General features: G+C 40.5%; 1 protein-coding gene across 1 annotated transcript in view; it reads left to right on the top strand.

Annotated features, from left to right (window-relative positions):
* Positions 1-7178: 7178 nt before the first annotated feature.
* Positions 7179-17500, top strand: part of LOC138214249 (junction plakoglobin-like) — a 114090-nt gene continuing 103768 nt past the window's right edge. The window contains 1 exon segment of the mRNA XM_069175676.1: positions 7179-7377. The gene's annotated coding sequence lies outside the window, so the exon portion shown is untranslated.

Raw genomic sequence — 17500 nt, 5'->3', positions numbered from 1 at the left:
ACTATATGAGAAACAATGGAGTAGCTAAGAAAACTGCCAGCCTTTAGTGGGCTGTCTGGCCCCACCCTGTGGATGGCTCAATAAATCCAAACACCAGCTCAGTAGTCGGTCAACCTCTCTGGGCTGACATGTCACACTAAATGAGGTACATGGAATTCAGAGGCAGTCATGAGTCAGATAGGTTAAACTATAAAAATATTGGTGTTCACCGACATGTAGCGCCATCATCAGGCCAACATTTGTTCTAATCCATTGAAAACACCCCACTCATACTGGCGTTACTAATGCTACTACAGCTAACTATTAGAATTACCTTCGCTGTTCTGTAGTTTCAAACAATTGCAATTCATTTTTATTAATAGTGTAAAATCAACATTAAACATTGTCCTGATATAATTTACAAACACCAAAAACAACAATAAACTAGAATTACAGCCTCGTGGGTGAATGCTTTCGCTGACCACTGAAGTTGTAGAATGCACGCATATCTGTCGACACTCATATAGATGTTTCTGCAAAGAAGCTACATATTAAAAAATGTAACTTCAATCCTGACCGCACAGGAGATCTATACAATCGCTATAATTTCTCGATGGACTCTCTGCAGTAATGTCACCGAATCAGCTTCTGTCACTCGCTTATAATGTTGAATAATACACAGAAAAGAATAATACAAATGTGATCCTATTGGATATTTGTGTGGAATGTTGTCATAACTATTGTATGAATTATTGAGCTATGGCCACAAACGTGGTTTGTAAGGTCACAGTTACCTTTGACCACCAAATTTGACATAGTTCATCCTTCAGTCCGGGTGAATGAATGTCAATGACAGATTTTGGGAAATTTCCTCAAAGCGTTCCAGAGATATTGCATTCACAAGAATGGGACTAACGGATAGGATGGACGTGAGGTCATACTGACCTTGACCTTTGACCCTTGATGACCAAAATCTGTCAATGAGGTCCCTCAGGGCATTCCTGACCTCTGGCTGTGAAAATCAAATCACTTCAGTGCTGAGACCACGTGAACAGTTTTGCTAAATTTGAAGACATTGCCTTCAGGCGTTCCCCAGATATCACGCTTGTGATCATGCGTTGAAGTAAGATGACAGTGACCTTGACCTTTGACCTTTGACCTTTGCCCACAAAATCAAATCAGTCCATTCTCAGTACCAAGTAAACCTTTTGTCAATTTTGAAGACATTCGAAAGGACAGATGGACACAAAATAGAAAGTGCAAGTGTGTAAGTATGAGATTTGAGACACAGCCAGTGAGAGGTGTCTGACAGTGTTTCCTTCCCACAATGCTCTCTTCCTATCGCTCTCTGCACATGTGCTCATCGTCTGGAAATCATCCCGCCTGCCAGTATTCAGATCATCTCCACTGTTCTACCAAAGCCTGATCCAGTTAGTTGATGGCCCACACTCGTAGCCATTGTTCAGTAAACCTACATGCCAGCCAGTAAGACTGTCTGTTTGCCTGCCTGCCCATCAGTCTTGCCTGATACCTGTTCTCCTGCCTCAGGATTATCTGCCTGCCTGCTGCGCTCGTCTGTTAAACCCACCAGCGAGCTCACTATCCAGGAATCCTCCCGTCTCAGCCGGACAACCGAACACCCTCCGCCTGTGCCATAATAAAATCGACCTGCTTCTCCTGTACCTGCCTTTAGGTTCAGCCGTGATACGGGACATTTGGCTGCTGACACCAATCAGAAAGAGTCTGCTGTTTGTCCAGATTATTCATACGATATGAGAATTGTACTTTTAAGGTTTTTTTCAGTGACCAGGATATAATATTATAGAATGTATATATCAATAGTTATCTACAATAATTGTACCATTCGTAACACAGAAGATGAAAAAAAAAAAAAAAAACCAACCTGAACACCAATATACAGTTTATTAAAGCAGGCACTGCAAAAAAAAGCTGCAAGAAGAAATGCACTGAGAATACAGAAGCTTCATAGAGCAGATCTACTGATGTGCATTCAGCTTGTGTTGGAGCTGCTCTCATGAGAAAACTGTCACAGTTTCAATTCTAATAGACCTTTTTCATGGCAGACATTTTGACTTGTCACAGTAGGGAAAGCGCAGGTGTTTTAATGGTCTCAGTTTCATTGAGTGTCCCAGTAAGTCACGACAGTTGAACAAAATCTGCGTCTCCTGTAATGGAGCATCATTAATACACCTGTGCTTTTGGCACAATGACGAGGAAAAAATGTGAATGAAAAAGGTCTATTGTTAGAAGTTGATACACTTCACAAAAAAAAAAAAAAGAAAAGATATTTAGTCTTAACATTACATATTTATTTACATGTTATGTTATGTTATGTTCTTTTCATTCTGTGTCTCACATTGTGGGACATTTATCTCATGTTGATATGCTGTATTCAGTTTTAAAGGAATCTTCAAAAACCCAGCGAAAGGAAAAATATTTGTTGTTCCTAATCCATGTCTCTGAGTTGTTCTGAGTATTTAGATATTAACACCTGCCATACTTTTATTTTCTTTCATAATATAAATATTTCAGCCTGAACCTTGAACCACTGAGTTATGTTTCTGTTTGAATCCATGAATGCTTTACAAAACTGATTATTTGATTCATAAAGAATTTTGATAAGTGACCAGTGTAGTATTTGTAGTTCCAGTTTCTTTAATGTGATGATTAGTTGGCTTTGTATTATTTTAAACTGTTACTCAAACTACATAATCACTTTGAAGACATGGTTATGGACTCAAGTGCTCAAGTGGACTTAAGTGCATTGTGCTGCATTTGTTTTAATTTTTAATCTTTACACCATTTGTATATATTTAAGAAAAAACAAAGTACTTGTCTAACCATTAATGTGTAAGTTATTATCACCCACTACTGCTCAAGGTTTAAATCTGTGATTTGCTCTGGAGGGTCACAGCAGTCTGGGAGTGGATTTGTAGTCGTTTCCAGGATTGTGCTGTTACATGTCACACAAAACTTCCTGAACTGTTCCACCACCTCCTACTTTCTACACTAACATGCTGTTTTATTATTTTCATTTCAATCTGTCATTTGTATAAAATATAGATTTAAAAAAACAAACAGTCTGTCTTCCCACTGCTGAATCTGAAGTCTGCTCTGAGCTTGTGTAACAGCAGAGTGCAGACATTGTTCTACTTGCACAACTGGAAATGTGATGGCGCTGCCTCGCCTCTGCTCCGCCACGAGAACATTAAATGAATAGCAGATTGTCGTGGAGACTTCACGCATCCTTTCAATCACTTGGCAATAATAGCGGCAGTGTTCGCGCTGCGCTCCGCGCGCAGACTGCGGGGCGGAGACTGCGCGCGGCCGCCGCCAGAGATCTTCTATGTTTGAGAAGAGGGCTCACTCAGGCAGGCAGAGGACGCCGCACAGCACAGTGCTGCAACGAAGGAAATGAAGCCAGTGGTAGAAAACACTGATAACGGAACACTATAACAATGTCCAATGAATCAACCTTCATCAAAATAATAATAATAATAATTAAAAAAAAACGCTACTGTTAGATACAACTGTTAAAAAGGTAGTATAGCCTACTTTAAATCATTGTTTCTAAAGGCATTAGTGGATGATTGAAAAGTATTATGCAAATCCATTATATGTCCGAATTAACACTGTTTACATTGTCCAAGTAATAAATGTGTGTTTTAAAAAGTAATGGAAAATTAAAAAAAAGACAAGAAAATGGGGGGTGTGGGGTGCTGTAATCTGCCCCCCCCCCCCTATTGTTTTTAATACTTAAAAGGACCACAAGTTGAAAGTAACACATGGTGTTTTCCCAACAAAATTCATTCTGTGTGAAATGCTTCCTCTGCTCAGAACTGGCTATTAAATATCTGCTTGGATGTAAAAGCTGTGTCCAGCTGAATTTGGTGGCCCCTCCCTAAATGTGATGAAACAGGCAAGACTCAGGGGCATAACCTCACCCACGTCATGTGGGAGGTTCGAATGATGGCAATGATTTCAATGTTTGTGACTTGTGCATGTTCATGTCATCTGACAACTCAAGAGAGGAAACAGACTTATTGTGCTGCAGCTTCTTACTCATTACTTAATATTCCATCTGCTGTCATCCACACACACACACACACACACACACACACACACACACACACACACACACACAGACACACACACACACACACACACACACACACACACACACACAGAGAGAGAGAGAGAGAACAGAATAACACAAAGAACTTCATACTACCTCTAAACAAACTAAAAACACAGTTACTGGTTAAATGCAGGAGTGTTATGTTAACGTTTAGTTGTTTTACTGCAGATGCAAAATACTATGTTTGTTTAATATAATGATACACAGATGAGGATACTATGTTGGTACCCTGAAGAGTTCATTGGCACAATGCTTCAGTCTTCTTAAAAAAATGAATAAATGAACAACAATTTTTTCATGTATGCATGCCTTTGGTAGGTCATAGAGTAAAGCAGAAAACGTGTTGAAGGAGATAAATTATTGATTCCTCAGCAAAGACCCCTTGAATTTTTTTTTTTACATATTTTGGATTATAATGATATTTCAAGCAGCATATTTGTGCAGCACACTGAACAGTGACCACTGAAATCAAGGCAGACAGACGTCTGAGAGGATCAGACAGAAAATCATATTCAAGTATGTTAAAGGTAAAGACTTTAAGAAAATCTAAAATCAGTGTGACGACAGTTACACATATTATAATGAGGTTTAAAGTCCACTGTTTGACTATTGTCAAATTGTCTGTAAGCGGCTGCAAGAGGAAAATGGACCCCAGATTGAGCAGAAGGATGGTGGTAATGGTAGATAAGGAAGCAAGGACAACTTCTGAAGAGACTCAGGCTGAACTCCAGGGTCCAGGTACATGAATATCTAATTGCAGCATCCGTTACTTGTTATGTGCAGTGGGCTGCGGTGATGACCCGGGAGAACTCCACCTGAAACAAAAACATAAAAAACAGACTGGAATTGACAAGCCACAATGCTTCTGGGAGAGTTTCATTTCAGCAAATGACACAATACTGGAGCATTTTGTCAAGTTATATAAGCTCATTGTTCACCGATGAAAAGATGATGTTTTCAAGAAAAGAACACCCGACCCGCCGTGAAACATGGAGGAGGTTCGGTTCTGTTCAGGGCTGCTTCGCTCTGTCTGCTGCAGGGTGCCTTGAAATGAAACAATCAAATCTCAAGTCTACAAAGACATTTTGAAGGGAAACCTGCTGCCCAGTGTCAGAAGGCTTTGTCTCCGTCACAACTCATGGGGTCCAACTGCATAATGACCCAGAATATACAGCTAAAATCCCCCAGAACAGCAAACAATTAAACACTGGACTATTCTGAAGTGGCCTTCTGCCTGATCTGAAGTTTCACAGAGAACCGCGGAAATCATGTGTTTGCAGTGATCGCCTCTTAAGGTTGTGCAACAAAATACGAGGTCAAGGGTCCCGTTGTTTTGTTTTCTATGCTATTTTCATTTGTTTTATTATTTGCTATATTGTGAAATATTCTAAGTCTGAGTTTTATTAAACATGGAATCAACAGAGTTGGATGTCAATCACTTTAGTTTGTTTCAAGTTATTTCAGAGAAAATTGTGGCTTCTTCTGTTTTTTTGGAAGGCTGCCAACACATTCCTCCAGTGAAATATCAGCACATAATCTACTTGAACAACAGACAAAGATGCAAAAGAAGAAAACAAAATGTAATGTAACAAAGAGACTTTAGCTAATGACAGACGTCTTTGTTTGCTTTTGCTAGCACTTCTGTTCTTTCTTGGCATGAGGTCCTTGCCTGTGAATCCAAAACCAAAACAAGTGTTCTGTGGATGAAGACGTAAGTGGACTCAGGTACAGAAGGACAGTGGAAGTGCTGGCCAGGAGCGCTCTTACCTTCAGCCTCACTACAGGACATGTGTTGCTCCTTGGTTTGGCCCTCAGTATAGACTCAGCTATAGACGTAGTGTCACTTCAACAAATACTTATCTGTATCAAAAAGTCACCTTTTTATGTGTAATTTTCTAAACTGTCTAATAGAATCTGAACTCAAGATGTAAATCAGTCAGTCACTAAAACTTGCAAAATGTTCCTGTTATTTTTTGAACTTATGAAAATGTGTTGGTGTAAGTTGAGGTTTTTTTTGACTGACTTAATAAATGAACTCCTCATGAAGTTAACTCCCTAAATGTTTTGTTTGTCTCCTTTTTGTAGATTGAAAAGAACAAAAATTGAGACTTTAATATAAGTCTCTGTTGTTGTTATTTCCACTTTGATGAAAACAGCGCAAGCTTAATGAAGATATACTTGGAATTGAGCAAAGTCAGTGGGAGCAGCCTCACGCTGTCTTTGTACTGACTCCGGTAAATGTCTCCAGCAGGAGCAGCTGCAGCTGGAGCTTCTTCATGTTAAACAAATGTGTGACTGAGACTCAAAAAGAAATGAGAAACTGTACACAACAGGCCACATATACGCACATATAATATAACCCACATGTTAAGATAGAGTTCAAAGAACGACCGAAAGAGTTCAACAAATCTTTGTGACATAAACAAGACAACATTTTCAATGACAGACCATTTCAAATAAATTGAAATAGGTAGGTAGGTAGGTAGGTAGGTAGGTAGTCACTTTATTAATCCCCGAGGGGAAATTTTTTTTTTGAATAGATTTAAAGTAATGAGGCTCCCTAAGCAGTTTTCAACGACTGAACAAATATAAAGTCAGCAAGTAAGACAAGAGTTTACACAACGATCAAGACACTGAACCTCCAAGTTGCCCCTTGCACGGCAGCTCTGTCCCCATTGGTGTGGGAGTGTGTGTGAAATTGTGAAGCGTTTTATATATATGTGTTAAATACATAAGTGCAGACCATTTATCATTTGGAGGTGAAAGAACAATGTATTTTGTGACATAACCTCAATTTTGGAGGCAACCTTCTCACAAGGTTTATTTAGTTTATTTTATTTTGTAAATGATTAAATGAAAAAGACAAAAATAAAATGTGGAGCTGATCAGCAATGCCTTACAGCATTGATCGTATATGACTGGAAAGCGTGAAAACGACGCCCCTTGCCATCAGAGTGAGACCTCCTCCTCCTCACGTCCTCCTCCTCACGTCCCCCTCCTCACGTCCCCCTCCTCACGTCCCCCTCCTCAGCTGTGACGCCGTAGCAGCCGAACCGCTGCCGGTTCGCTCCCCGCACTCCGCTGACTGCGTGCTGCACACCGTCTTTAAACGGGGGACACGGCGAGACAGAGAGGGCACAGGAGCGAATCTGCACCTGGACTGTGGATTTAAGGAGAGGACAGAGGAGAAGTTGAAGCAGAGACAGGAAGCCGCTCAAGACTGCTGTCCAGTTATCAAGGTAACGATCGGCAGCTGACCATCTTTTTACGCACGGTAACCACATAACGAGCTGCTGTTTTACGCACGGGTGCCAGATATGTGGTGGGAAATGAAAAAGGGTGAGCACTGATGTCCAGTCGGTGGTCGTCTAACAGCACCACGGTCAAGACAAACGGGGGTTTACGCCTGGTGAACTGCGTCCCCTCTGTCCTAAACTTCAGGCAGTGCATTGCTTCCCTGTTGGGCGGTTCTCCAGCCTTTCATTTGACATCATACAATCTGACATTAAACGAATTAATGCGGGTTTCAGCGTTAACTGCATCCTCGAAGGGAATCTATTTAGGACGCTGTGGGTGTGATGCCGGCAGAGCACATGATGTCTGTCTGTCTGGAAATAAGATGCATGTGGATAATGTGATCGTATTGCTTATATATATGTATATTGTGTGTGTGTGTGTGTGTGTGTGTGTGTGTATATGTGTGTGTATGTATGTGTGTGTGTGTGTGTGTGTGTGTGTGTGTGTGTGTGTGTATGTATGTGTGTGTGTGTGAGTAACTGCAATGAGACTGTGTTGAAATAGTGGTCTGTGGTTGAAGTCGCTCCGGTGTGGCTTTCCATGTCGCCTAGTGTCTCGCGGTGCAATCTCTCTGACATTCCTCTCTATCTCTCTGTTACACACACACACACACACACACACACACACACACACACACACACACACACACACACACACACACACACACACTTTCCCTCTTCTCATCCTTTCTGCTCAGTTCAGTGATCTTTGCTGACATTATTTTTACTAAACAAATCTTCCAGGTAAAATATTTCTGGCCCTCCTCCTTTATTACTCTCTCACTTTGCTTTCATGTGTGTGCGTGCGTGAGTGTGTGCGTGCGTGAGTGTGTGTGAGTGTGTGAGTGTGTGTGAGTGTGTGAGTGTGTGTGTTCCTGAGGGCAGCAGAAGTGTCTCATTCCCAACAGATGTTGAGGATGAGGCAGATGTAATTGTCACGAGTGGTATTTAAGTCTGTCTCTCCCTCTCTGTGACACACACACACACACACACACACACACACACACACACACACACACACACACACACACACACATATGCTTCCTCACACTGTCTCCCTGTGTCTGCTGTTGATTCCACATTCTTTGGCAGTGACAAGTGGGTGTAGCAGCCAGAGAGCTATCTAACTGTATGTGTGTGTGTGTGTGGTGTGTGTGTGTGTGTGTGTGTGTGTGTGTGTGTGTGTGTGTGTGTGTGTGCACTCTTTGCTCTTCTTGCTCAAGATTCAACTCTTTTTATGTCAGTATGTGTAATTGAACACGTGTGTGTGTGTGTGTGTGTGTGTGTGTGTGTGTTTATGACCAACACTGACCAATGGGGAGTTCGACCACCTCACCTGTAAGAGACCTCATTAAATATGTAAAACCTTTCAGGTCTATTTTTATTGCTGTTCCATAATTCAGAAACAGTCTGAGTGGCTGTCACCTGTTCGTCTGACACTCTGCTCGTTCCCTCCTCCTGTAGGTTCCAGTTGTTCTGTGTGTGTGTGTGTGTGTGTGTGTGTGTGTGTGTGTGTGTGTGTGTGTGTGTGTGTGTGTGTGTGTGTGTTAAGTGTTTGAGAGAAAGAGGAGATTTATCACCTTTCTAACTATTTCATCAGGTGAAGCTTGTTTTTCCTCGGCCTTCAGGCTCAGTTTGAGAATACTGAAATGATAAAGATTCATTGCTGATGGGAATTCAACAGTAGCACAGCACAGGTCCAATTCAGCTAATGGATGACCGACAGTATAACTTTGGAGGGATCCTACTTGTAATATATTCTGCTATTGTGTTCATTTTTTTGAGGACATAGAGTTCATGAGAGAAGGTGGCTCCATATAGAGTTATCTTATATTTATTTAATAGTGACCAACTGGCAACCATCAGTGATGTCATCAACCATCAGTGATGTCATCAACCATCAGTGATGTCATCAACCATCAGTGATGTCATCGTTGGTTTGTGAACATTATGAATCCTCCAGTTCAGATTCTGTCCGTCACCATCTTTGCTAGTTCGGAGCGGTTTGGAGCAGGAAGTGACCATATTTGGACGAGCTGGGGGAGGAGCCAGCGGTGGATCTGACTGATCTGATTGGCCCACTGATAGATAACAGATGTAGCCGACCTCTAGTGGCACTCGCTGGTATTGCAGCTGAAGACACTTCTGGATCTGAACCATTTTTCAGACCTGGAACTCTTTTATAAACTCTCTGTGGGTGTTACACACTTCATATATGTCCAGCAGCAAGAAAATGTGAATTCTATTTGTGTTAAAATATGGTCAAATCCTCATCATTCACACATTCACAGTATAGGTTGGACACAGTATGTGAACCATGGCTAATGGTGGCTATTGTCAACAAAAGCCAGATTAAAGGTTTGGGTTAAATATACTTAGACTTATAAAATAAATACTTTGAGTTTGCTATTTACACAAAGCATCTGTTGATGTGAACCATGCCAAAAACATAACTAACTAATCACTCATAAGTTTATCAAATGCTCATCATAAACAGGCAGGATGTCTGTGGCAGGACTCGTAGGAGGAAGCTGCTGCTGTCCTCAAAAACATCCCGGCAGCCTGAAGTTTTCCACAGAGCACCTGGACACTCCACAACACTGCTGGAAAAATGTTTAGTGGAGCAGTGAAACGAAGGCTGGTACCACACAAGAGGATAGTTGGGCTGACTTTGGGTCAGATTCTCATCTCCCGTCAACTTTCAGAGCGTTCTAGACTCAAGGCTGGTCTGAACTTGGCAACAGCTGAAATGAACCTGTAGTTCGAGGGGTTGACAGACATAATCCTGAAGTTACTGACTGGGTCAGAGTCTCCCTGATTTTGAATAGTCCGAAATTTACGATGTGAAATCCTGAACTGTGACAGGAAAAGAAAGGAAATATTGGGCAGAAACTCGCAATAGCCAATAAGAGCTAGCAAACCAGGAACCAAGTGTTGTGTAAGCCCAAAGCACAGATGAATTAATACGGAGCGACATGTCCATGGCAGCGGAGGGTTTCTAATGATCACAGGTTTCACTTTCCCCTCCACCTGTGTACAAATAACAGTGATGTTCGTTTGGAGCAGGAGCATGTATGTGCCCTGCACTGCAAAATATATAAGCCATTCTGATTCTGTCTTCTCAGTCATAACTTTATTTACACTTGTTTTCTGTCTTTCATGTTGTTTTGCGGTGCAAAACGTAGCACACACAAGTCAAACAACTGACGCCACTGATTCACCTCCATGTTTGTTTTTCTCAGAGGTAACGTTTCATCATGCAAGTTTCTGTAAGATCTCAGGTTCCTTGGAATCACCACTCTGACATGTTTCAGTATAGATGCGAAGTGTCCTGTCTCTTCAGTGACTCATCTGGTGTGTGCGTTTTTACAATTCACACTGTATATGAAAAATCTGTTTAGATTGGGAAATCCTCTCATGTGCACTATGCAGAGGGTTGAGTTGTTTAGGAAGAACACATCGGAGAATACATATGGTGTAAAGCAGACACTGCATACCAACATGTAAACATCAACCCATCAACCCCTTCAGGATAACGTCCGGGTGGCTGTCCAGCAGGCGCTCAGAATAAGTAGGCTGATGCAGCCGCACAATGACCCATAACAGCCAAGTAAAGTACAGGATGACTTCAAACTAAGAAAGTACACAAAGTACTACACAAAGTATTTGTTTGAAAAGTTGTAAGTTTTTTCTGAAGTATTTCTCTGAAATTCTTAATTTCGTTTGATATTTCAAATATTTTGCTTATATTGAAGAATCTGATTAAGTCCAACATTGTTTTGTTAAAATTATACACAGATTCAACATTAATTTTGATGACCTCCAATTGCTGTTAAATTGGGTGTCATTACTACTGATTGGAATAACAATAGTTCAACTATACAGTATACCTTTATTCTTAACTAGCAGTTAAGCCAGAAATACATTCAGCTGTTATGGCTCTAACTTTAAGTGTCTCACAAAGGAGCTTGTAACAGAGTGAAGTGTCCTATTGTGGAAGGCTGATACAGGCTCATCCACACAGTAGACTCTTGTGCTTTATTTGCACACAGCAGTTTCTTTATGAGGTACCAGTAGTGGTGCTATAGACTCTGAGTGTTCCTCCCTTATGGGTTGTTTAGGGAACACTGTGTTAACATATTGCATTTAAAATTAGAGTAGTGAAGGTACTGCATGCAACTCATTTGGATTCAGTATGGATTCAACCTTTCTCCCAAAAACATTTTCTGACCTCATTCATCCAAGCAGAGGGCAGCCCTGCCTGTTGTATTTAAGTATATTAGACTTAAAGTATTGTAGAAAGACACGTTATAAGTTTGCGGGATGACAAATCACGTCGATCAATCTAAATGACCTTTGGTATCTGTTGACTCTAAGTTCAGGAGCTTGACCTGCTTGTTCTCCGCCAGTGATTTCCATTTAGAATAAATAAACTTCTTAATTTGGTGATACAGACAGAGCACAATATGTTTGTCTTCTATGTTTTCATATTGCATTTCTTGATATATTTATTCCTTATCTGTGGCCCCCCTGCTTATGAGGGAGGTACACTAAAAGTGTCGTCGTACCAACACTGGATACATGACCAATAACACATTCCTATTAAGTTGTCTAACGTAACTATTATTCATCCAGACAAGCTGTCTAAGAACCCTTTCTTATTTATTTATTTCCTGTTTGCAGTAACCGCCGCAGGGAGCGGTTGTCGTAGAGGTTACACACACACACACACACACACACACACACACACACACACAGTCCCGGGATGATTTGGCAGGTACATTTTCCGCACTGGTGATGCTGCAGCGATGAGGCTGTTTGCAGCAAACCTTTCAGAAACAACAGAGGATACAAAACAGGTTTGGATTTGGTTGCATAAATTAAATTATAGATTGTGTTTTCTTGTTTGGGGAAGGTATAGAGAAAACACCAATTTTGTCGATGCATTTTTATGCATATTTATCAAAGCTTGGCTTTCTGACCTCAATGATACTTATTAGCCTCACTTGACATTGTCACTGTACTATATATTCATAGCTGTATACATCTCATGCACCCACATTCTGCCATAGCATAGTCTAAATACAAATATTGCCTCTTGTTTTTGTATTGGTTAATCAGGGTTGAAGCCCTGAAGGGGCTGTGTGAGGTAACCCTACAGTCTTATGCTCTGGTTGATGCTGCAATGCTCATGAATGTAGTATCACAGCTCGAGCTTGGCACCTTCAACTGGCTGCTCGGGGGTGGATACGGCCCACTGGAAGTTATCTCTGGCCTGCAGGAGGACGCCTGGCATGTGAGTGATATGATAAATAAAACTAACGTATGAATCTCTGATCTACTGTAAGACACCTGAACCACAGACAAGGCGGGAAGCTAGTAGGAGTGTGCATCTTGAGTCATAGATGATCTTTGTTAGTAACCTTGACAACAGGACCTTGCCAAAGAGTCCCCGAAACCGTCTGTGTGTTTTAGTGACAGAATGTGCTTTGTTTGATTGATAGGACACCTGCTTCTCACCTGCCAAAGAGAAACTAACATTAACTAAACTACGAGCTTCAAAATGTCTCCTTAATAGTTGATTGTAAAAATTCAATATCAGACAGGTATCTATTAAATATATTAAATAAGTAATAAATAGGTGTGTTTGTGGTGCAACAAATGTATTGCTGTGATGAATGAGTACAGTGTGAAGAAGCAGTAAGTCACTTCATGGTTGGTTCTGCTGGTTTTATTTGAGGGCTTGGAGGAACAGAGAAGGAAGAACTTCTGGGGTTTATTCAGTTAGAGGGACAAACTACAGAATCAAAAGATTGTCTATTTTTGAACACAATTCCTCCATTTGTGTTGTGTGCTATCTCAGTGATGATCTGAATGGCACCATGGACACTCATGGACCGTCTGCAGCTGGCTGACTTGGAGGCAGAACATACTGATGCCCTCGTCTACGACGATGTCTGATAGCTGAGCAAAGGAAAGGTTCTGGACCATTCATGTGAATTTCACCAGCAGATTGTCTCTTTCCTTCGCATGTGGAAAGACAAACAGGCAACAAACATCTTGGAGCACATGTTGGATGAACAGTTTCTGGCTCAAGTTCACTTTCTGTGTGACATTTTTGGATCTTGGACAAATCTAATAATTTTCACATTTGACTTGATCCTGTCAATGTTTGGATCCACTTAAACATGCAAGTCTCGCTCTTCTCATATGAATGCCATCAAAACAAGGGCATGTTGTTCCATGACCAATTAGAAGTTGGATGAGTGCCATAACTATTTTATTTTATGTGGTAATAAATCTAAGAGCATTATACTGTAAGAGTATTTCTATCCATTGATTATAATATTGATTGTGATCCTGACCTCCAGTGATTTAAAAAAAAAAAAGACCTAGTTTAAGACCTCGTGGTGGACATCTTATCTCACAGGCAGAGCATTTTTTGTTGTCCTCAATGAACTCATCTGTAAAAAATATGACCACCTGTGGAACACCATAAGGCATGCTGCTCGTCTAGTCCTTTTTAGTCTCTATTTGTTGTCCCTTGGCGGTGGCTTTAGGAGACTTTCAGACGAGCTTATTATACTCAACAGTAGGATTGCTGTGTTTGCTGATGAAACAAGCCCCATTGATGCTCTTCATTAGTACAAAACTCATCTTTTTAACCAGGCTTTTTTGTGTCTCTTAAAATGTTCATTCTGTTTTAGACCTCGTGTTCTTTTACGTTTACTCTTGCTTCTGCTTTTTGTGTTCATCACTTCAAGCCACATTTGATGTCTGACTAGTACACATTATGTATACATAAGCTTCAGTCGCTCCAGGATTTAAATTAGTTCTTATGTGATGGTTAAGATAAAAAAAAAAAAAAAAAAGATTTTGGAATCACTTAAAAAAACAAAAACGTGATGAAATCGTTTCATGGGATTAGTTTGCAGTTATTTAAAAAGTTAAAGTTTTTGAAAAAAAGGGTATTTTTATTTTTATTTTAAAGAGTCATATTTAATGATGATAAGCATTCCACACATTACATGGAACTTTAAGAACTTAGGGCTCAAAGTTACAAAAAAACCTTCAACCAAAAATAAAGTGCTGTAATTTTGCAAAATTGCAAATTCCAGCAAATAGTCTGGAGATTTGTTTAATTTGCATAAATGGTTAGGATTGCAAGACTGCAATTTCTTGAAGGGACACACATTTGTATTGAATGATTGTCCAATGTTAACCAGTGAATTTTCTTGATGCATTTCAGACCATCAGTTGAATTGTGTTAAGGTTGTGTTGTTAAACAGCAAAAAATCGTATTCAACTACTGCGGTCCATCGATTCATTACCTATACTAGCCTCTTTATCCTGGACAGGTTCATTGGAGGGTTGTAACCGATCCCAGCTGAATGTACGCTGAGGCAGGTTACAGTCTGGAAAGGTTGCCACTAAACTACGGTAATAATCCATATTATGGCAAAAACTGCTCAACTAAGTACAGAGAAGTGACAGTCCGTCATTACTTTAAGATATAAAGATCAGTCAGTGCAGAAGACGTCAAACAGTTTTAGGTTTCTTCAAGTGCAGTCGCAAAAACCATCAAATACTGTATTGAAACGGAATCATGAGGACCACTCTGGGGCTCGAGCCTATCGCAGCTGACATCGGGCAAGAAGTGGCGTTCACCCTTGACAGGCCGGCTGTCAATCAGCGGAGTGACACATAGAAACAGACAAGCAGTGACAGTCACATTCTAACCATAATCAGGCCGTATTCTGCCTCCAATGTTTCTGGACTGCGGAAGGAGGCCAGAGCACCTCAATCAAACCCATGCAGACACATGGAGATCATGCATACTACACACAGAAGGGTCCGACCCGAATCCAGAACCTTCTGGCTTAGAGACGCCGGTGATAACCACCTCACGCCGTGCCTTCCTCAAAGAGAATCAATAACCTGCAGGAAAAGCATCTGAGGTTATATTTTGCAATCTTCCTTCCTCAGATCTGCTTCTCTAATCTTCATTCCATCACTGCTCCAACAGTTCATGCAGCTGGTAATGAGGCACACATTAAACATTACCATCAAACTGTCAGTTGAATGAAAGAACACTTAAATGAAGTTTAGGAGGACTAGCTCATTAGCCACCACTGCTTTATTAGTGTTAGACGTATTGGAGCTGATCTCCAGGCACCACACTCAAATTTGCATTAAGGTACTTGAGTAATTTAAGCTTAAATTAGTGGACCACCAACATTACAAAAAAACACTTCTAATGATAATTCACTGTGATTGTTGAAGGACAAACTAAGAAATGGAAAATAAAACTCCATTGCTGGACTGTTTAAGGCCACTTTGTGTGAGTGTGTTGCAGGTACTTGTCAATCAAATTCAGAAATGCCAGTTTGAGTGTGAGTTTTTAGAGGAATAATTTGATATTTTAGAAAATACACAGCATAGCTTAGCCAAAAGACTGGAAGCATGTATTTACCACCCAGTTGGGCAACTTCTTTAATTGGACAACTTACACTTGATAATGGTGGGTTGTTACATTGGGATGGTTTCAAGGTGCAAAGTACGCACAGGAGACAAGGGTGACAACAAAAAGGAGAAACATGAGGTAGGATAGTCTACCGTATGCGATGAACGTGCATGTCAATCCTCCATTAAATAATATAAAGTGATGCCAATGAGCCATTACAACCAATCAGAGATTGATTATCAGTGCATGTTAAGGTCTGGGTATTAAAGGTTTCTGTTTACGATGATGCTTTTTTAATCAGATACAGGAAGTGTTGTTTGCATTAGCAGGTTAACAGTAACTAAAGCTGGGAAAATGGAAACGGAGAGAAATGAAAGAACGGCGAACATTTCATTTCCTCACATGGTCAGAAGAAGATAGCGGTGCCTCGTTCCGGTGTGCTCCGACAGTACATCACTCACGGTTACAGGTTGAAGTCACCGCCGAGATATTCGGTCAGGGCAGGCTTCTGAACAGACAGCAAGCTCAGGGACAGTGATGCTCTTACTTGTTCCTAGTGTGTGAATTATATATAAATCCCGCTTGCCTTGCACCTCCCCTTAAATGCACTGTTTACTGGCCGACCAAAGAAAACAAGAGAGAGACTTCAGCTCATCTAAAACTCTGCAGCTGGATTATCAACCAGAACCAGGAGGAGAGAACATCAGTCCAGTTCTGGCTGCTCTGCACGGTTTACCTGTAACACACAGGACTGGCTTTAAGCTCCGCCTCCTCACATACGAAGCTCTTAATGGTCTCAGACAGAGCTCCATCTCTAACTGTCTGGTGAACTATGAGCCTTCAGGAACACTGAGATCATCTGCTGCTGGTTTATTGGAGGTTCAGCAGCTTCTGTCAGCGACGCTCCAAATCTGTGGAACAAACTATCTGTTAGATATCAGGAAGCTGCTCAGTTCATACTTTCAAAAAAAAGATAAAAAACACATCTCTTTACTTTAGCCTTTAACTAGTTACTCTTGAAGCTCTCTTGCACTGACTGCACTTGAACTACCGCGACTTTAAAATGCACATTGCTTATTTGATATTTTAACTCTATTTGTGTTTAATTTTATGCATTTTATCTGTTCTTATCCATCTCATTTCATCTCTATATTTTTAAATGCTCCTTTATATCTGTTTTTAAGTCAAACATTGCATGTCATTTTCTTGCTGTAAAGCACTTAGAGTTGCATTTATTGTATGAAAGGTGCTATACAGATAAAGTTTATTATTTATATTATTATGTTATTATTAAATCCTTTCTCTCTATGCCAAAACAATAACAGAGTTGAAACTGAAAACCTGCAACACAAAACTTTAATGCTTGTGTTTTATTTTCTGCTGAAAGTTTCTTTTCAGTGCCAATACTTATTTTAGTGCCCATCCAACAAGTGTTTAAATGCCTGTTTCCTTTTTCAATTTCAGATTTTGTTTTGAATGCCAAATAAGATTTTCATTTTCACTGTTTCATTTATCAACTGTAATGTGTTCGATGTTAGATGTGTAAACTGGGCATGACATCAGTGGTTGTAACAGAGAGGCTTATTTCTCACTGAGGACGGC

This window comes from Embiotoca jacksoni, unplaced genomic scaffold (genome assembly GCF_022577435.1).
Source record: "Embiotoca jacksoni isolate LCO1_2020_lvr unplaced genomic scaffold, fEmbJac1.0.p SCAF_69, whole genome shotgun sequence".
Lineage (NCBI taxonomy): Eukaryota > Metazoa > Chordata > Actinopteri > Embiotocidae > Embiotoca > Embiotoca jacksoni.
This window is presented reverse-complemented; position numbering and strand designations above follow the sequence as displayed.